Below are 22,490 nucleotides of genomic sequence, written 5' to 3' on the forward strand. Positions count from 1 at the left end.
TGTAAAAAAAAAAAAAAAAAAAGAATATGCTGATCATGATTTTATTTAAATAGCTTAAAGCTCCCACCTTAGGAAGCAGAGCCAGAAACAAGAAGGAATTTTTGTGTAAGTGATTTGTTGGGGAAGTGCTCTTGGAAGAAGGGGAAGGAGGAAGGCAGAATTGAGCAGGAAGTTAGAGGAGTTAAGCAAGGATGTGGTCTCAGCTAGAGACTAGTTTTGACCTCGTCTCAAGGGGAAGCTCTGGAACAGTATGGTACCACAGAACGAGCCCCACCTTGACATATGGGGGCTGCCTTTTGTATCCCCTGGTTGGTCATTCATTGTCTGAGGTTTTCAGGGACAAATCTCCAGAGAAGGTAGCACCAGTGATTTGCCAACAGCTAAGGGGGTAAGTTTGGGAGGGGGAAAAAGGAGATCTAGGTAGGGTACCAACTGCATCCACTGCAGTTCTCCTCTACTTAATGTGATTAAGAAGGCAAAAGATAACATGGCATAGCCACCAAGAGGGCTATAAGTTTGTGTGTTTGTTTTGTTTTTCAAAGAAAAACAGCAAATGTTGGTAATGATACAGGGAAATTGAAACCCTCATTCATGCTGGTGGGAATGTAAAGTGGTACAATCCCTTTGGAAAACAGATTGGCATTCTTCAAAAGATTAAACAGAGAGGTGACATTTGATCTAGTAATTCCACTCCCAGGTATGCACCTGAGAGAAATAAAAACATAAGTCCACACAGAAACACATACACAATTGTTCAGAGCAGCATTATTGGCAATAGCCAAAAGGTGGAAACAATCTAAATGTCCATCTAGTGAAGTATGGATAAACAAAATGTGGTATATCCATTCAGTGACATATTATTCAGCCACAAAAAGGAATGAAGTATTGATACATGCTACAACATTGGATGAACCATGAAAACATCATGCTAACTTTAAAAAAACCAGGCACAAAAGGCACATATTATAAGATTTCATTTATATAAAATGTCCACAACAAGCAAATCCATAGACAGAAAGTAGATTAGTGGTTGCCAGGGACTAGGGGAAGGGAGAATGGGGAGTGACTGCTAGTGGATACAGAGTTCTTTTGTGGGGTGATGAAAATGCTCTAAAATTAGACAGTGATGATGATTATGGAACCCTGTGAATATAATAAAAACCACTGAATTGTAACAATTCAAAAGAGTGAATTTCATGGTAGAGGAGTTATGGCTGAGTAAATTACTTGTTTTAAAAGATGGCACTGCCAATTTCCTGAGCTCTGCATTCTTCTGGTATATAGTGTTGATGTTCCACATATATATGACCTTAGAAAGCTAGTTCACCTTTAGGAAGGTCCTCAAATTATGATTACAGAATATTTTTTGTGAATGCTACAGAATATTCATTTCTGAGCATATTTTATCTCCTGGAGAGTTTTATAATGACAATCAAACTGGTTCTTTTTGGTTTTATTGGTCTACTTCTACCCTTGCAGGGGCCAGTGAATCCATGGTGCCAAGCTGTCAAAGATGAAAAGTATGTAGATTTAATGCTTCTGGTAAAACAGAAAGTTCTCATAAAATTGGAAGATTTTAATACCCTGGAACCCCCAGTCATTGCACATTTACTATGAACCCTCAAAGTTTTTTAAGAGATAGGTAAGCAGTTTTTTCAGCTACTTCAGTCATTCTGGGGGACCTCAAACACGTTTTCAGAAGTAGATTATTTCAGAATTATAGATTTAAATGAGGTGCAAAGCTGCTTTGTTATCAGATGACAAGCTGTCTTACTGAGCTAACAAGACATGGGATACCAAGAACATAGACTACAGGAAAATGCTACCAAAATAACTCTTGAGATCTTGACAAATGAAATTAATACATCAGGCTTTTTCAAAGGTCGATTTCCAAACAGGAAGAAAAACTCAGTTATACTAGGGTTGGCAATAGCCAAAGGAAATGTGGTATCCACACAAAGAGGGTTGATTCTGGAAACACGGAATCAAAAAAGAGGGTCAGGATCAAAATTGGCAGTGTCTACTCAGCACTGTCAAGGCAGAAAAGGTATCTTGGCCCATGAACATAGCTTACCAGACCTTGCAGCAGGTGGTCTCTGGGCTAGAGGTTGCTGCATTTAGCTATAGAAACTGAAGCTAGTAGATATTAAAATCATCCAGCCACCTCCTCCCTCTCTGGTTCCCTATCCATCAGCAGCCTTCTGGTTACACCAGGGCTTCTGCTGGAACTTCTTACCCAGATAGAATTTATTAACTTGTGCAAAAAACAAAACTTAAATTTTTCATTATAGATTTACATATTAGAGCTCTGGTTTCTATATCAGTCTCCTGCAACTTGGTTTAATGGTAGTCAGTCTCATGGGGTGGTTCAACTCTAGATCCAGCCATATACTCCTCTTCTCTAAGGATATCAAGTTAGAGACATGCTAAGTAGGGGACTTCAGAAACATAAGCTAATTTATACATCCCTGGGCCCAAAGGTACAGAGTCTTGACTTTGAATGAGTTGACTTAACTGAGCCCAGCTCCCAACATGTTCCCTCCAAAGTCCATTCAGTTGGCCCACCCAAGGTGACCCTTTAACCACACACACAAAAAGAAAAGTCTCTTTCCCTTGTGAGAATACTTTTAGAAAAGTTGCTTCTGTCTTTGGTGTATTTCTTTAATTTGTAGACAAACTGTCATATCACATTGCCTAGATGGTCATACAACTGGACATATTTTATTGAGTTATTCATTATGAGTAGAGAAAAAATGACCAAAACAAAAGCTGACTTCATTGACTTTCTTATGCAAGGCCATGTGAGCCATGCTATAATCAACTCCCTCTTAGTCTCACCCAACAGTATATCTATCTACAGCCACATCTATTATGCTGAAGGTGCAGGAGAAGGCAGGGGCTACGTTTTTTGTATCTTTATATCCCCAGGGCTGAGTACAGTCCTTGGCATACAGGAGATGCCAAATTAATATTTGCTGGATAGATTATCAAATGAATGAATGAATACGTTTCATGGGTAAGAGAAAGTTTGGAAATGAGTATCATTGGCCCAAGAAAGTAGAGAGGAGCATGTCATGTTTTGGAAAGATTTCCATTCCTCAACTGATTCAAATACCAAAGTGCTTGTGTTTAAAGGTTAAATATGTATTTATTCACCTCTCCACCCAAAACATGATTGATGAATCTTCTCTCCTCTCTCTCTCTCTCTCAATCTCTCTTTTTTCCCCCGGGAGCCAACATTTGCAGTTACACTTTAGTCATGCAGCACATTGATTAGATTGTTCATGTATTAGTTTGCCTGGAAAAGAGATAGTATTGAAGAAGCCAGAGAGAAAATGAGAATCAAGAGGCCATAATCTCAGAAGAAAATTCTCACTCTTCATAGCCTAGAGTGGTGATGGCATATTAACAGAATGGGAGTACCCAGCCTAATTCAATACCAGCATCTTTTTCTTCTTTTTAGAAACAGATAAGTCACTCAAAAAAAGGGGTTGCCCTCCTTTTCTCTTCTACTTAGATATCCAGCTCCCTGTTGAATAATAGATCAATGTAAAATAAAAGATAAATTCAATCCCTACTCTCGGAGAATTTACAGTTCAAACACAAGCTAGAAAAGATTAATCTTTAAGGAAGGGCCAAATTTTTATTCAATCTTTCTAGAGTATCCTGGATAAAACTCTACGCATTAAAGCTTCATCTAAGATTAATATGGATGTAGATATATTTGCCTCCTTCTATTTGCCTTTTGCCTTTTCATTCATGATCTATATTATAGACTCATATGTTCTTTTAATAATATGGTCATTTGTCTAAAATTATAGACTCTTTGAAGAAATTTTTCTGTGCTAAGCAGACTTTGAAGGATTTTGAATGACTGAATAAACCAATGGACTTATAAAGGCTCTGGAAGTCCCAAGATTCAAATGGCTTCCCAAGACAGTGAAAAAAACATTTCTATTACTAAAAATATGGCAATGTAAAGATTAGCCCATCTCTCTTTATGCAGTGGAATCCATGTAGTCAAATTACTTCAAACCATCTAAGCCTTTAAAAGTGGCCTCCAATATGACTAGCTTAGAAGAAAATCCACTTTAGCCCACCAACTGAAGGTAGCTGATCAGCATTCTCAATCAACATATTCTTCTAGGCCAGTGCATCCCAATCTTGGCTGCACATGAGATTCACTCAGAGAGCTCTGGTGGTTGTCCATTCAACAAATCAGAATGCAAAGGATGGGACCAAGGCATCAGTAATTTTTATCATTGTTTGGAGCAATGTAATATGCAGGCAAGGGTTAGAATCACTGCTCCAACATAATATTTCTCAAATTGTTCCCATAGTCTACCAAAATAAAACTATCAGAGAACTGGTTAAAAGTGCATGTCTCTGGCTTCTACCACAGACCTAGTCAATGGGTGTTTTGGAAAATCTGTTAGTGGAACAAACCCTACACAGGTGATTCTTATGCACATTTTAACATACCTTGCAGATTAGCTTTTTCAAATCTATTCCATGTCCCTTAGATCGGTGGTTCTCAAAGTATGGCCTTTGACTAACAATATCATCATCACCTGAGAACTTGATAGAAATGTAAATTCTCTGGGGGCCCCTATCCCAGACCTACTAAATCACAAACCCAAAAATGTATGTCTTAACATACCCCCAGGTGCTTCTGATGCAAGTTCAAGTTTGAGCACTAATGCCTTATAACATGGCTTACCCAGAGCTAGAGGGTAGAAAACTAAAGATTACCTTTCCTATACTGTCTTAGAGCTCACGTTCTTCTTGTGACCTGCCTTCTGCCAACTAGATGAACCTCTGTGTGGTTTGGAAGGTAGAAATAAAAGGGAGACTACACTTCTCTTGGAAAGTACAGCAGTAGAGGAAGCTGATCTTTCTGTGGTAGTAGTAGCAGAGGTTCCAGTGACTGGCTACTATTCTGGGGGTAGTTAGAGGCAGGATATAGACCCTCCTTTTGTTGGCATGAATCACATATGAGGCAGTGTGGCCTAAAGCCAAGAGTTGTGGCAGTGGCTTCCTCATCCCCAGGGGACAGCTGAGGTGGTGTGGTCCTGTAGTCAAGAGATAGGCCAACAGCATCCTGATTCCCCAGCCTCTGATCATTCCCCGGTAAAGGGAGCACCTCCCTTGGTGGGCTAGTTACATAGTATACTGGGCATCAATCCTGGAAGCTCAGCTTAGAGTCTGCTCCTCCAACCCTTACAAGTATTTTATAAATTTCCCAAGTCCTTTTATTCTTAAACTAACTAGAATACTTTTCATGATCTGTAACTGGACCCAGACCAGTGCTGCACTTTTATTTGAGGCCTATTATGGTAATTGCTGATGCCAATATCTTTCCCAGCAGCAAAATCCTGGAAGGTATGTTTGTAGAATAGTTCCAAAGTGGTATTACTGGGATAGAGACCATCTCAATTATTTGCTTATTATACTGGCTCCACTAACACTACAGGGTAGTTTTGGCCAGGTGGTGGGACCTGCCCTATTGTTTCTATCAGTACCCACCAAAATCATCCCAAATTAACATATAGTTTAAATAAAATCTATTACTAAGCAAACACAAATTCAAGGCAAGTTTCCTAACCTCCTCTCACCCTACTTCGACTGCATCTAAACCTCCCTTCTATGCAAAAATCTGGAAACTGCCTTTGGCCAACTTTGTATCTGATTCTTGCTTAGCTCTTAAAATTCACAGATGATTAAGAAGAGACTTCCACCCTCCAACATTTTGCACACCAGTGTAGAGTGTAGAAAAGATTCCTTAAGGATATTTGTATTTATAGAAATACAAGCAAATGCCCACCAAATACTCTACTTCATTCAATTATTCAAGACATAAAGAAATTACTTCAATTGCTGTTACTAAACTTTTATGCTTTCTTAATTCAATAACTTTTCTTCTGGCCCAGAAATATTTTTACTTCTTTGCAGCTCAACAATGAAACACACACACACAAAACAGGTGTGGAGACCACAGAGCCTAGAATAGAGCAGATTCAAGAAGCATACAGCTAATGGATAAATCAGGTGGCTTAACCGCTTTCAATTGGACTACTAAAACATTCCCACACCACTTTCTTGACGTTTGTATGCAAAAGCGATCATGATTCTGGCATAGCTCTTCATTGCATGAAGGACTACCATGGCTTAAACTGGAAGAGAGTTGATATCAATGTCAGACCAATTATATCTATCAGAGACCAGCATGTATGCAATAAACAAGAAAAATCTGATTCCAGGAGAGTGGAGATGGTCAACTCTGTAACATTAAGAGTGGAGACAACATCTCTGGCGCAGTCTGTAGCATTCCTAATTCCAACATTAAGGCTTTATCCATTAGGATCAAGGTTTTACTTCCCAGCCAGAATATGTGGAGCCCTGGAAGTAAGCCACAGATGATACAAAACCACAGAATAAGATGATACGCCTCCCTTGAGAATCTGTTTTACTTGAAGCTTTGAGGAGACACACATTCTCTGCATATTTGAACAAATCTGCATACATTTCAGAGTGGAATTCAATCTTCACATTCATTTTAAAACTCTATTGGGATATAGCATGCACACAGAAGTGTACAGATATCACAAGAATACAGTTTGAAGGATTTTAAAAAAAATTTTGTACATCCATGTGTTACCAGCAGAAACCTGCAGTTGCTTCTGTGTTTAGGCACTGACCACCAAGGGTCCTGAGCTGAAAAGGAAAAGAGAGAGAGATTTCCCCTGAAAGGAACAGAAAGGAAAAGGAGAAAGGAGAAAAACAAATCCAAAACTTTGGGCCTGCCTTCTCCTGGAATTTCTCCTGCCTGGCTCTCTAAAATATGTTACTGGTGGAGGATATCCAGGTTCTTGGCATCTTGAACAAAGAATTGTACAAAATGCACAAACAAAGCAAGGAAGGAATGAATGAATTTATTGAAAATGGAAGTACACTCCAAAGTGTGGGAGTGGGCCAAAGCATATGGGCTCAAGGGCCCCATTACAAAATTTTGGGAAGTTTAAATACCCTCTAGAGGATTCCATTGGTTACTTGGTGTACACCCTATGTAAATAGAAAGCATTAAGTAAAGTTACAAAGTCACTTACTCAGTGTACACTTTATGGAGAGGATATTTCATGTCACAGCTGAAGTGTGAATTGGCCATAGGTTCCCTGCCTCCAGACCCTATTTTCCTGCCTCACATGGAATCAACACCCAGATCAAGAAGTAGAGCATTACCAACATCCCAAAACCCACTCTTGTGCCTCTTCCAAATGCTACTTCTCTGGGGGTAACCATTCTCCCTTCATTTAACTTTATGTAAATGGAGCTATACAATGTGTTTAGTATTTGGCTTCTTCAGCTCAACATTATCCTTGTAAAATCCATTTATATTGTTCTGTTCAGTTGAAGGTCGTTCATTCTCATTGCTGTCTAGTATTCCATTGTGAAAATATACCACAATTAATTCTGCTGTTAATAGCCATTTAAGCAGTTTCCAGTTTAAAGTTATTAATAAGTGTTGTTGTAAATATTCTTTTATGTACCTTTTGATAGAAGTAAGCAGTCATTTTTTCTGAATGTATAACCAAGAATGGAATTGTCAGATCATAGGGTAAGCATATGTTCAGCTTCAGGAGACACCAAAGCAACCTTCTAGAGCCCTTGTACCAAGTTCCATTTTTTTTTTCATTTTTCAGTTTTTTACTTTTTAAATATGTTTAGAGATGGGGAGGGGTGTCTCACTATGTTAGTCAGGCTGGTCTCGAATTCCTGGCCTCAAGCGAGTGTCTTGCCTTAGTCTCCCAGAGTGCTGGGATTATAGGTGTGAGCCACTGCACCCAGCCATCAAGTTCCATTTAATTTAAAAAATTTAAGCGGAGACTCCAGAGAAATTTCATTCTTGGGAAGGTGGTATTTATTTTTATCAAGTACCCTATAGTTACTGGGGCTAATATTCACAATTATATCTTTAAGAAATTGTAATAAAAATTGTTACAACCAGTATTAGTTCTCTGTTGCTGCATAACAAATTACCACAAACTTAACACCTTAAAGAATACACATTTATTATCTCAAGCTTTCATAGATCAAAAGTCCAGGCACCGTTTAGCTACTAGTAGACCTAAGAAATGAGATAGATAGCAACACAATCATAGTGGGGGACTTCAATACTCCACTGACAGCACTAAACAAGTCACCAAGACTGAAAGTCAACAAAGAAACAATGGACTTAAATTATACCCTCAAAAAATGGACCTACCAGATATTTACAGAACATTCTACCCAACAATTGCAGAGTATACATTCTATTCAATAGCACATGAAACATTCTCCAAGATAGACTATATGATAGGCCAAAAAACAAGTCTCAAGAAATTTAAGAAAAATCAAAATTATATCAAGTACTCTCTCAGACCACAGTGGAATAAAATTGAAAACTCCAAGAATTCTCAACAAAACACTAGTGAACTGAATCTATCAGCATATCAAAAAGATAATCCACCGTGATCAAGTGGGTTTTATATCAGAGATGCAGGGATGGTTTAATATATGTAAGTCAATAAATGTGATACATCACATAAACAGAATTAAAAACAAAAATCATATGATCATCTCAATAGACACAGAAAAAGCATTTGACAAAATCCAGCATCACTTTATGATTAAAACCCTCAGCAAAATCAGCACAGAAGGGACATACCTCAAGGCATTAAAAGCCATCTATGACAAATCCACAGACAACATTATACTGAATGGGGAAAAGTTGAAAGCATTTCCCATGAGAACTGGAACAAGACAAGGATGCCCACTCTCACCACTGCTATTCAACATTGTACTAGAAGGCCTACCCAAAGCAATCAGACAAGGGCATCCAAATCTGTAAAGAGGAGGTCAAACTTTCACTGTTCACTGATATATGATCATATACCTAGAAAACCCTAAAGATGCCTCCAAAAAGCTCCTAGATTTGATAAATAAATTCAGTAAAGTCTCAGGATACAAAATCAATGGACACAAATCAGTAGCTCTGCTATACACCAAGAATGACCAAGCTGAGAATCAAATCAAGAACTCAGCCCCTTTTACAACAGCTGCAAAATTAAAATAATTAGAAATATACCTAACCAAGGAGGTGAAAGGTCTCTACAAGGAAAACTATAAAACACTGCTGAAAGAAATCATAGATGACACAGACAAATGGAAACACATCACATGTTCATAGATGGGTAGAATGAGTATTGTGAAAATGACCATCCTGCCAAAACAATATACAGATTCAATGTAATTCTTATCAAAATACCATCATCATTCTTCAAAGAGCTAGAAAAACACCAATCCTAAAATTTATATGGAATCAAAAAGGAGCCCACATCATCAAAGCAAGACTAAGTAAAAAGAACAAATCTTGAGGCATAACATTACCTGACTTCAAACTAACTACAATGCTATAGTTACCAAAACAGCATGGTACTGATATAAAAACAGGAATGTAGACCCATGGAATAGAATAGAGAACCTGGAAATAAAGCCAAATATTTACAGCCACCTGATTTTTGAGAAAGCAAGCAAAAACATAAAGTGGGGAAACAACACCCTATTCAACACATGATGCTGGGATAATTGACAAACCACATGTAGAAGAATGAAGCTGGATCGTCATCTCTCACCTTATACAAAAATCAACTCAAGATGGATCAAAGTCTTAAATCTCAGACCTGATAGCATAAAGATTCTAGAAGAAAACATAGGAAAAACTCTTCTAGACACTGGCTTAGGCACAGTTCATGACCAAGAACCCAAAACCAAATGCAACAAAACCAAAGATAAGTATATGAGACTTAATTAAACTAAAAAAGCTTCTGCACAGCAAAAGAAATAATCAGGAGACCCACAAAGTGGGAGAAAATCTTTGCAAATTATACATCCAACAAAGGACTAATATCCAGAATCCATAAGGAACTCAAACAAATGAGCAAGAAAAAAACAAATAATCCTGTCAAAAAGTGGGCAAAGGCCATGAATAGACAATTCTCAAAAGATGATATACCAATGGCCAACACACATATGAAAAAATGTTCAACATCATTAATTATCAAGGAAATGCAAATCAAAACCACAATGAGATACCACCTTACTCCTGCAAGAATGGCCATAATCAAAAAATCATAGATGTTGGCGTGGATGTGGTGAAAAGGGAACGCTTTTACACTGTTGGTGGGAATGTAAACTAGTACAACCATTATGGAAAACAGCATGGAGATTTGTTTTAAAAAAACTAAAAGTTGATCTACCATTTGATCCAGCAATCCCACCACTGAGTATCTACCCAGATGAAAAGAAGTCATTATATGAAAAAGATACCTACCTGTGCACATTTACAACAGCACAATTTGTAATTGCAAAAACATAGAGTCAGCCCAAACACCCATCAATCAACAAGTGGATAAAGAAAATGTGGTGTGTGTGTGCATGTATATACACACACACACGCACACACACACATATATATATACACACATCACGTTTTCCTTAAATATATATATATATATACACACACACACATACACACACACACCACGGAATACTACTCAACCATAAAAAGGAATGAAATAATGGCATTCAAAGCAACCTGGATGGAGTTGGAGATCATTATTCTAAATGAAGTAACTCAGGAATGAAAAACCAAATATCACATATTCTCACTTATAAGCAAGAGCTAAGCTATGAGGACACAAAGGTATAAAAATGAGATAATGGACTTTGGGGACTCAGGAGGAAGAGAGACAGGGAGATTAGGGATAAAGACTACACATTGGATAGTGTACAGTGTGCAGGTGACTGGTGCACCAAAATCAGAAATGACCACTAAAGAACTTTTCAAAGCAACCAAAATCCACTTATTCCCCCAAAAACTATTGAAATAAAAAAAATGGAAAGAATGAATAAAATCTAATATTTGCTAGCTCACAGGGTGACTACAGTCAAAAATAATTTAATCATATATTTTTTAATTACTAAGAGTATAACTGAATTGTTTGTAACATCAATGATAAATGTTTGAGGGGATGAATAATCCATTTACCCTGATGTGATTATTAGGCATTGCATGCCCACATCAAAACATCTCATGTAACCCATAGATATATATACCTACTGTGTACCCACAAAATTTTTTAAATGATAATAATTTACAAAAGAAAATACTAGTAAACCAAATTCATCAGAACAGTAAAAAGATGATTCACCAAGATTAGGTGAGATTCACTGAAGGGATGTAGAAAGGGGTGCAGATAAAAATCAGCCAAAAATATGACAGACATCAAGATGAGGACTTCAAATTGTCCAACATTTTGAGGACTGTGATGGTTACTGGTACCTTTCACAAGAGAATTTTCACTGGAGTAGTTTTAATGTGAATAGAAAGTATTCAGCAATGAATATGAACATAAAGGAGTGTACAATTGGCCCTCCATATCCGTGGTTTCCACATCCATGGATTTAACCAACTGTGGGTCAGGAAATACTTGAAAAAAAAGGATGGTTGCATCTGTAATGAACATGTGCAATCTTTTCTTGTCATTATTCTCTAAACAATGCAGTATAACAATTACTACGTAGAATTTCCATTGTATTAGGTATTATAAGTAATCTAGAGATGATTTTGAGTATACCAGAGGATATGCATAGATTATATGCAAATACTATATCATTTTATATAAGGGACTTGAGTGTTCATGAATTTTAGTATCCCCCACATAGATACTGAGGGACAGGGACAAGTGTTTTCAAGATGGTGACACGTCTCAAACTGTGTCCAAGATGGTGTCATGAAACATATGGCACACTTAAATTAGGTAAATGAGGAGAGTTTAATAAAGAGATTATTTACAAAGTTGTTGGCAGGGGATAGGAAAATAAACAAAGGATGCTGATGCAGCCCATGCGTAGCAACAGCAAGAGAAACATTACTACCCTTAGGGTCTAGAGGGTAAGAGTTATCATTAACTAGAGAGAGTAGCTGTGGGAAAGGACTGCCTAATAGGTGATGTCAAGTTGAAAAAGTCAGCCAACACACGAAAGACCGTAAGCTCCCGCTTAGTATCTTGTTAGTGCCTCTCTTTGGTCTAACCCAACTAAAAGGCAGAGGGCTGGAAAGACCATTGACATGGTCTGTTAAGATCAGCCCTTCCTGAGTACGGAGCAGAGTGGAGAAGGATAGAGAATCGCCCTGGGACAAAGAGAAGATATCCAGCATTGAGAGAGATATCTTTGCATCATATTAAGTTTTTGGGAAAGTGAGAAGGGAGCAGATGCAGAAAGAAGTGGAGAGACTCTCCTTTCATTGAAAGAGAACGATCCTTCCCCCAACCTGGGTAATAAGTGAGAAGGAGGAGGATTCAATGTGTTGCCAGTGAGCTTATAAATATGACAGGAAGTTGATGAAATTCTGATGGGATGGCTTCCACTTTCTCTGCAAAGCACAAACTATGTCATCTGTTAAAAGTAAAGGAGGTGAAGATCAGCAGAGATCTGAGGAGAAAGTTGAAAATGCATGAATTATTGAAAAGAGTTGGAGAACAAATTGACAAGAGAAATAAAGTCAGTTGGCCAGCCACCCTCAAAGCCCAGATGAGCTTAGTCAATTTTAATTTAAAGTGAACACATATCCGATTAGTTATATGATTTTCCCCAGTTGCTCTTAAAATATACTATTTTTAAATGCCTACAAATATTATTTTAAAAATACTTGCAACAATCCCACAAGGCAGATATTATCATCCATGTCTCACAAGAACATTGCAATTTAGAGACATTATGTGATTTACCAGAGTTTACCCAGTTAATCAATTGTATGTTAGGATTTGATTCAATTGTTTCTACGTGATGTTAGAATAACCTCACTCGGTAAATACTGGTATGAATGACTGCAAATTAGTTTTCTGACACAGTACAAGCAAGAAAAGAAAACAGATAGAACCTTATAGTCAGAGTAAGTTCAGAAAAATAGAAAGCAAGTATGCAAGAAGAAATAAAAGACAACGTAGATTCTGGTCAAATAATATACCCAGGACAAGGCTATTTCTTGCTCAATGGTACTGTGGGTCATCAAGTCATATATAAAGCCCTTCATGTGAGTTATTGATATCACACACTTAAGTACACATAGAATGAAACTTGGTTAGAAGATACCACAGTGTCTCTGAGGGCATACATATTTTTATGTGATTTGTGTTGCCTGGTTATGTAAGATGATCATATAATTTCTAAATTAAAACATTTGGAAATGTTATATGCTTTTAAAACATAGTTATTAATTGATCAGAAAATTGGACTAACTGCATTGAAAAAAAACTAAAAATTATATATTCAGGGCCAGGCACAGTGGTTCATGCCTACAAATCACAGCACTTTGGAGGCCAAGGAGGGCAGATCGCCAGGTCAGGAGTTTGAGACCAGTCTGGCCAACATGGTGAAACCCCGTCTCTACTAAAAGTACAAAAATTAGCTGGGCGTGGTGGCAGGCACCTGTAATCCCAGCTGCTCAGGAGGCTGAGTCGGGAGAATCCCTTGAACCTGGGAGGTGGAGGTTACAGTGAACCGAGATCGCACCACTGCACTTCAGCCTGGCGACAGAGCAAGACTCCGTCTCAAAACAAAACAAAAAAATTGTATATTCAAACTATTTTCAAATATGAAATTCTTTTTAAAATAATATATCATGTAACAAACATGTCGAAATGATTTTCCAAAATTAAAAAATACATAAGCAGAATAATTATGCTTGGTATATATTCATGAACTTTAATTCATTTATCAGCTATATTTATTTCTAATACTATGTCACTGACATTTCTCTGAAAATATATTTATCCAGTAGAACTTAATAAATTTGCCTGCAATATTTTTCGAAGTTGCAGTTTATAGTTAATATATTTGAAATTCTCATCACTTTAGTTGATTCTTTTCTGAAGACTATAGTATTTTCTGTTTTTTGTTTTTTTTTTTTTTTTTTATAGTATTTTCTGTTTTTTGTTTTTTTTTTTTTTTTGAGACAGAGTTTCACTCTTGTTGTCCCAGGCTGGAGTGCAATGGCATGATCTCAGCTCACCGTAACCTCTGCCTCCCAGGTTGAAGCAATTTTCCTGCCTCAGTCTCCCAAGTAGCTGGGATTACAGGCATGCACCACCACACCCGGCTAATTTTGTATTTTTAGTAGAGATGGGGTTTCTCCATGTTGGTCTGGCTGCTCTTGAACTCCCTACTTCAGGCGATCGGCCTGCCTCGGCCTCCCAAAGTGCTGGGATTATAGGCATGAGCTATCGCACCAGGCCGACTATAGTATTTTTAATTGAGAAAATATTGTCTTTAGGCTGGGCACCATAGCTCATGTGTGTAATCCTAGCACTTTGGGAGGCCAAGGTGGGCAGATCACTTGAGGTCAGGAGTTCAAGACCAGCCTGGCCAACATGGTGAAACCCCGTCTCTACTACAAATACAAAAATTAGCCAGGCATGGTGGTGCACACTTGTAAGCCCAGCTGCTCAGGAGGAGGCTGAGGCAGAAGAATCATTTGAACTCAAGAGGTGGAGGTTGCAGTGAGCCAAGATCACACCACTGCATTTCAGCCTGGGCAACAAAGCAAGACTCAGTCCAAAACAAAAAGAAAGAAAGAAAGGAGGGAGGGAGGAAGAAAGGAGGGAGGGAGGGAGGGAAGAAGAGAGAGAGGAAGGAAGGAGGAAGGAAGAAAAGATTCTTTTTAGGTGGGCACAAACATTACAATAAGATAGAATAAATTCTGTGTTTGATGGCAGAGTAGGATGACTATATTAAAAAAAATGTATTGTGCTCAGGTGATAAGTACCCTAAATATCCTGACTTGATCACTATGCATTGTATACTCGTAAAAAAAAATTTTATGTACCCCATAAATCTGCACAAATGCAAAAAAAGATTTAACTTGGGAACCAAAACAAATATTCTCTTTACAGATGCTAAGGTATCTGGTAAATTTCAAGCAAATTCTGTTAATTAGAGAATATTCTCAATTTTAATTATTTAAATGTTTTAGAAAAAATATTTTGAAGGGTACTGTCTTTTTGCTTCCATTTTGGGTCCTTCAACAAATATTTTTACACGATAAAACTCATTAGCTGGGCATGGTGGTGCATGCCTGTAGTTCCAGCTACTAGGGAGGCTGGAGTTGGAGGATCATTCAAGCTTAGGAGTTCGAGGTGGTAGTGTGCTATTTGTGCACCTGTAAATAGCCACTGTACTCCAGCCTGGGAAACATAGCAAGACCCTGCCTCTAAAAGAAATTCTCTGTGTTTATGCTTCTTCTGAATGCTTCGCCACATTTAAATGCCACAAAATCAAAGCCTTCTTAAGTTTATTCCATTCCAGTACAAACTATAAACTCTCTAGTTAAAAATAAGATGCATCAAGTTAAGATATTACAAAGCGTAGTTATAAAATGTCAAAATTAAACCTTGTACACAATTTGGGCTCTCGTCATGTAATCTGTTAACTGATAAATTTCAATGTCTTCTCATATACAAGCTTTGTTTCCATAATTACAATTTCCTAAGAGCTTCAAAAGCTGAAATTTTTGATACTTCATTCCTTGAGTACTTTAATTAAAGATTTCCAAATGATTTTAAACAAAATGCAACCTAAATTTAAAGGACTTATTTACAATAATATTCAATACTCTCTAGAACACTTGAGTTAATTAACAAAGTACTTCTTTAAAGGCTCAAACATTTTAGAAATCTGAGTGATGACTGGAAGCAAAAAGAGGATCATGTACTATCATGCTAAAATTTTCTCTTCTGTGCTCCACATAACATTTGTCATAAAACTTTGCAATTCAATTATTCTAAATGTATGTATGTATTTGTAAATGTTGAAAACTATTGCTTCTATTTCAATTCATAGATTATCACAATGTAGATGTAATGATAAATTATATGTGCCTCACAACCAATTCCAAATATATTTCTGCTTTATAGGTTTCTTACTTTAGTAAGAACATTGCTTTTACTAAGACAATTATATTCCACCTAAATTTGTATTTGGATTATCACCAAAAAAATTTTATCTTCAATATTAGATTTTCAACTGAATTTACAAATAAATATTACCATTAAATTCAGATGTTTCACCTCTAACAAATTGAACCTCCCCAAACCATACTTCGCATAAATTGGATGAAAAAATTAAGCCATTACTGAAATTAACCAATTTTCTTTTTGAAGCATCTGATGTCAGTAATATCAGACTGGCATCATTCACCTGTTTGCAAAGATCTTTTTCTGCTAATGGAGCCAACTCTTTAACATCCATCACTTCACTCTTTGTGCATGCACAGGAAAACATGGAATTGATGCATGGTACTGGTACCAAAACAGAGATATAGACTAATGGAACAGAACAGAGGCCTCGGAGGCAACATCACACATCTACAACCATCTGATCTTTGACAAACCTCACAAAAAGAAGCAATGGGGAATAGATTCCCTGTTTAATAAATGATGTTGGGAAAACTGGCTAGCCATGTGCAGAAAGCAGAAACTGGACCCCTTCCTGACACCTTACACTAGCATTAACTCCAGATGGATTAAAGACTTAAACATAAGACCTAACACCATAAAAACCCAGAAGAAAATCTAGGCAAGACCATTCGGGACATAGGCATAGGCAAGGACTTCATGACTAAAACACCAAAAGCATTGGCAACAAAAGCCAAAATAGACAAATGGGGCCTAATTAAACTCCAGAGCTTCCGCACAGCAAAAGAAACAATCAATAGAGTGAACTGGCAACCAACAGAATGGGAAAAAATTTTTGCAATCTACCCATCTGACAAAGGGCTAATATCCAGAATCTACAAAGAACTAAAACAGATTTACAAGAAAAAAAAAAAAAAACAACAAAAATAATCCAAAAGTGGGCAAAGGATATAAACAGACACTTTACAAAAGAAGACATATATGAGGCCAACAAACATATGAAAAAATGCTCATCGTCACTGGTCATTAGAGAAATGCAAATCAAAACTACATTGAGATACCATCTCACGCCAGTTAGAATGATGATCATTAAAAAATCTGGAGACAACAGATGCTGGAGAGGATGTGGAGAAATAGAAACATTTTTACACTGTTGGTGGGAGTGTAAATTAGTTCAACCATTGTGGAAGACGGTGTGAGGATTCCTCAGGGACCTAGAAATAGAAATTCCATTTGACCCAGCAATCCCATTACTGGGTATATATCCAAAGGATTATAAATCGTTCTATTATAAGGACACATGCACATGAATGTTCATTGCGGCACTATTTACAATAGCAAAGACTTGGAACCAACCCTAATGCCCATCGATGATAGACTGGACAGGTGGATGAACCTGGAAACCATCATTCTCAGCAAACTGATGCAAGAACAGAAAATCAAACACCACGTGTTCTCACTCATAGGCGGGTGTTGAACAATGAGAACACATGGACACAGGGAGGGGAATATCACACACTGAGGTCTGTGGGGGGAACTAAGGGAGGGACAGCAGGAGTCGGGGAGTTGAGGAGGGATAACATGGGGAGAGATGCCAGATATAGGTGATGGGGAGGAAGGCAGCAAACCACATTGCCATGTGTGTACCTATGCAACAATCCTGCATGTTCTTCACATGTACCCCTAAACCTAAAATGCAATAATATATATATATATATATATATATATGAAAATGAATAGAATTAATTTAGGGGACTCATCATTTGATCTAATTGAAAAGCCATGCTTCACGGAATTCTATGTAAATCATCTTCTGCAGCTAAGTTTTGAAATAGATGCTCCTGTTTTGTAAGCAGATTGAGTCTTCTGGTTTTCACATGGTCAGTGATATTACTAAGGCTTCCAGTTGGACGATAAATGTTAACAAACATTTTGTTCAGTTTACACAATCACCATCTTCATTTTTGAGAAATTGAAATTTAGTACTTAATTATTTACAGAACATGTATTATTTTTCCCATTACTATTGAAATCATTGCTGTAGAGAGGGTACATTTACAAAACACTGGTATAACCCAACAAAAAAAGTAGATAGTTATAGATTTATGTCTTAACATAAATAATAAAACAACTGCAGCAAGAATGTTTACTTGGTTTTGTCTGTGCTCTGCAGGAGGACTATTATGCTTCCATTTGCCACATGCATCTCACTTATAGCTAACCCATAGTTACTCACATTTCCTACTGATTCTTTAAGCTATTAACCTGGCAGCTTTATGCATCTCCCTGGCTATGGCATGTGCCACAGCAGAAGTAACTGGTACACTAAATGACCAGCAGATGCAAAAGTGTCAAATATGCCACACAAGGCCAGGAGTTAGCAATCTCTAACTATGTCCAAGGGAACTTTGCTCTGCAAACCAGATCCTTGCAGGCTGTCCTTGTAACAGAAATGTTTGTTATACTGCATCTAGATAGAGTTGTCATCTTTGAAATTTAACCATGCATTACAGAGAGAACTCTATACCCCGCCCATACATCTTACACACTACTACATAAAAGTTATATGCTTTGAAATCTACTTTACCTGATATTAATATAGCCACTCCTGCTTTTGTCGTTGTTGTTGTCATTTTTGTTATTACTTGCATGCTACATCTTCTTCCATCCTTTTACTTTTAACCTATGCCATTGTATTTAAAGTGAGGATCTTGTAGAGAGCATATAGCTGGATCATGGCTTTTAAAAATCCATTCTGCCAGTCTGTTTTTAATTGGTGTATTTAGACTATTTTCACTTAAGGTTAACTATTGATATGTTAGGGCTTTTACTGATATTTTATTATTTCTTCCTTGATTCTTTCTTATGTATCTTATTCTTCTGTTTCTCTTTTCTAGCCTTTCAGTGGGTTACTTTCATATTTTGGGTTATTTTGATTTATTTTTAGTCTTTTTGAATATTTCACTATTTATAGCTTAGCAACAGCCAAAGATGTCCACTCTCACCACTCTTATTCAACATAGTGCTGGAAGTTCCAACCAGTCCAATAAGGCAAGAAAAAGAAATAAAATGCATACGGATTGAACGGAAAAAATAAAACACTCCGTATTTGCAGATAACATGTTTTCTATAATAATAGAAAATTCTAGAGAATCAACAAAATACAAACTTTCAGAGATAGTACGTGAACTTTTCAAATCCTCAGGATACAAAATCAACACACAAAAATTAATCTCAATTCTATATACTAGCAACAGACGTGTGGAAACTGAAATTTAAAATTGTATACTATTTACAATTACTCCAAAGAAAATTAAATATGTAGGCATAAATCTAACAGAACATGAACAGCATTTGTATCCTGAAAATTACAAAATGCTAATAAAATCAATCAAAGAAGAACTAAATAGAAGAAGCACCATACTGTGTTCATGGACTAGAAGACTCAAAATAGTAAAAATGTAAATTATCTCTCAATTGATCTATAGACTAATACAATATTTATCAAAGTCCCAGCAGGGATTTCTGTAGACATAAAGAAGTGTATTCAAAAATTCACATGGAACTACACAGGATCTAGAATAATTTTTAAAACCTTTAAAGGGAAGAACAAAGTGGGTAGAACCACTCTACCCTGTGCTAAGACTGACTATATGGCTATAGTGGTCAAGATAGTATAGTATCGGCAAAGGAACAGACACGAGGATCAATGCAACAACATAGAGAACCCAGGAATAGACCTATGCAAATATGTTTAACCAATCTTGGCAAAGGTGCAAAAGCAACTTGTAATAAAGTGTCTGAATCTATTTTTGATGTTTGACCACTGACAGCTTTCAGTCCCTACCACTCTCCCTTCCCTTTTTCTTCTATATCTAGGTGGGCTAATAAGAAAGCCTGGGCACTCCTTCCCCTGGCACCACCAGAAATGTCAAACCACAAAAATTTCTGCCCACACACAGGAATCCTCATCCTAGCCCCATCCCCAGACCATAATAAAATCCAAAGTTACTTGCCCTTTCCCTCACTCAATTTTGAGTAGGAGGTTGGTTCTGCTCTCCATGGGGCGACCACTAAACATTGGTACTGGAAGTGGGATTGTGCATCATATCACTATACACTTATCAGAATGTCTAAAATTAAAAAAAATTGCTGGCAATGATGCCAAGAAATTAGAGCACTCATACACTGCTGGTGGGAATGTAAAACGGTACAACCAACGGAAAGAGTATGGTAATTTCTTATAAAAAAATAAATGTGCTTACTGTGCAACCTAGATATTGCATTCTTGGGCATTTACCCAAGAGAAAAGAAAACTTATATCCACACAAAGACTTGTACTAAAATAGCCATAGCATCTTTATTTGTAATAGCCTCAAACTTGAAACAACCCAAATGTCCATCAACTGAAGAATGGATAAACAAAATATGGTGTATCCATATCATGGAATGGTATAAAAAGAACAAACTACCAATACACGCAACAAGTTAAATGAATCTCAAGGAAATTATGTTCAGTTAAAATAAATAAATAAGGCAATCTAAAAAGGCTACATCCTGTATGATTTCATTTATGTAACGTTTTTTGAATGACTCAATTACAGAGATGGAGAACAGATTACTGGTTACCAAGGTGTGGTATTAGGGGTGGAGATGGCGCATGGCAGGGACGTGAGTGTGGTTATAAAAGAGCAATGCAAGGGATCCTTTTTACAGAACTCTTCTGTATCTTGACTGTGGTGGTGGTCACACTATTCTACACATAAAGATAAAATTGCAAAGGACAAAATAAACACACACAACTGCATGTAAAACTGGAGAAATATGAATAAGGTTAAGTGGATTATATGAATGTCAATGCCATGGCTGTGATATTGTACTATAGTTAGCCAAGATGTTACCACTGAGGGGAACTGTGGGTGATGGGTGTAAGGAATTTACCTGTATTATTTCTTAAATTGCATGTGAATATACAGTTATCTCAAAGTAAAAAGTGAAAACATAATAAAAATCTCTCCCAATGTCTAGGTTAAAGAAGAAAAAATGCACTGCAGTTTTGACAATAAATTACCCTATCATTTCCAGTACAAAACAGTTGTTAAAACTGCTGTTGCCCAAAAGCCAAAATAGACAAATGAGACCTAATTAAACTCCAGAGCTTCTGTACAGCAAAAGAAACAATTATTAGAGTGAACTGGCAATATATATATACACTCACACACACACACATATAATATTGGTTATATATATATAACCAATACATATATATATATATATATATATATATATATATATATATAAACTGCTATTGCCAGGATCTACACACTGCTGTCAGTGGGAGGAAGGAGGGCTGGCACACTGCTCATGAGGAAAAATTTTGAAAGTTAATACCAATCCTAAGAGTGACTGGTAAAGTGACTTGCTGAGAGCTGTCAGCTGGTGCCCCTGGTAGGTTTTCTTGTTTCCTGGGGCAGAGTAGCAGAGAGAAACTGACTCGGGAAGAGAGCTTTCTATTTCATTGTTGTTTCTAGTTAACTTGAATTGTCTTGATATTCAGAAGAAGTGGAGACACTTGGTCTTTTGGTATGCTTCCCACTGAGAAGACAGAAAAACACATTTATATGAGAAAACATAGTAGAAGTTGAAGAAGAGAATAGGCAAGAAGGCTCAGACGCTCTGGTAGGATTTCAGCCAGAATCCTTCACTGCAATCTGACCCTATGCTCCTAGGGGAGGATGGTCTTGGAAAAGAGATTTACACTGGGATGTCTGGTCACTTTAGGCAGATCTATGTGATTTTGAGTCCTGCTTTCCCATTTCTCTTTCCTTGTCAATTGTCTTTGGTTCCCACTTCTTCTGTTCAAATAAGAGCATCTCTTCTTCACATGCTTCCTATACTTAGGACTCGCTATGTTGTAGCTTTCTTTTATTATTATAATGAGGTTCATCCCTATTCCTGTTTCTGCCCCAAAGACAGGCACCTATCACTGAAACAATATCTGAAGAGAAACATGCTGTCAGAACTGACAACCTCTGAGACAGATATGATATAAAAATAGTCTGGGAAACATGTCCATTTTTCTTGAGAGTATTTAACATTGTACAGATATTTGTGTAGGTACTATTATTATATACCTTACCATAGGCCTAACAGCATGGAGTGACTGCTAAGTGGGCAGAAGGCTAGGAGAGTATCTGCTACATAGAATTTCTTACACAAACAAAATTCGGCTGGGCACGGTAGCTCACGCCTGTGATCCCAGCACTTTGGGAGGCCGAGGTGGGTGGATCACCTGAGGCTGGGAGTTTGAGACCAGCCTGACCAACCAACATGGAGAAACCCCGTCTCTACTAAAAATACAAAATTAGCTGAGCATGGTGGTGCATGCCTGTAATCTCAGCTACTCAGGAGGGTGAGGCAGGAGAATCGCTTGAACTTGGGAGGTGGAGATTGCAGTGAGCTGAGATTGCACCATTG

This window comes from Cebus imitator, unplaced genomic scaffold (assembly GCF_001604975.1).
Source record: "Cebus imitator isolate Cc_AM_T3 unplaced genomic scaffold, Cebus_imitator-1.0 Scaffold289, whole genome shotgun sequence".
NCBI classification, from domain to species: domain Eukaryota; kingdom Metazoa; phylum Chordata; class Mammalia; order Primates; family Cebidae; genus Cebus; species Cebus imitator.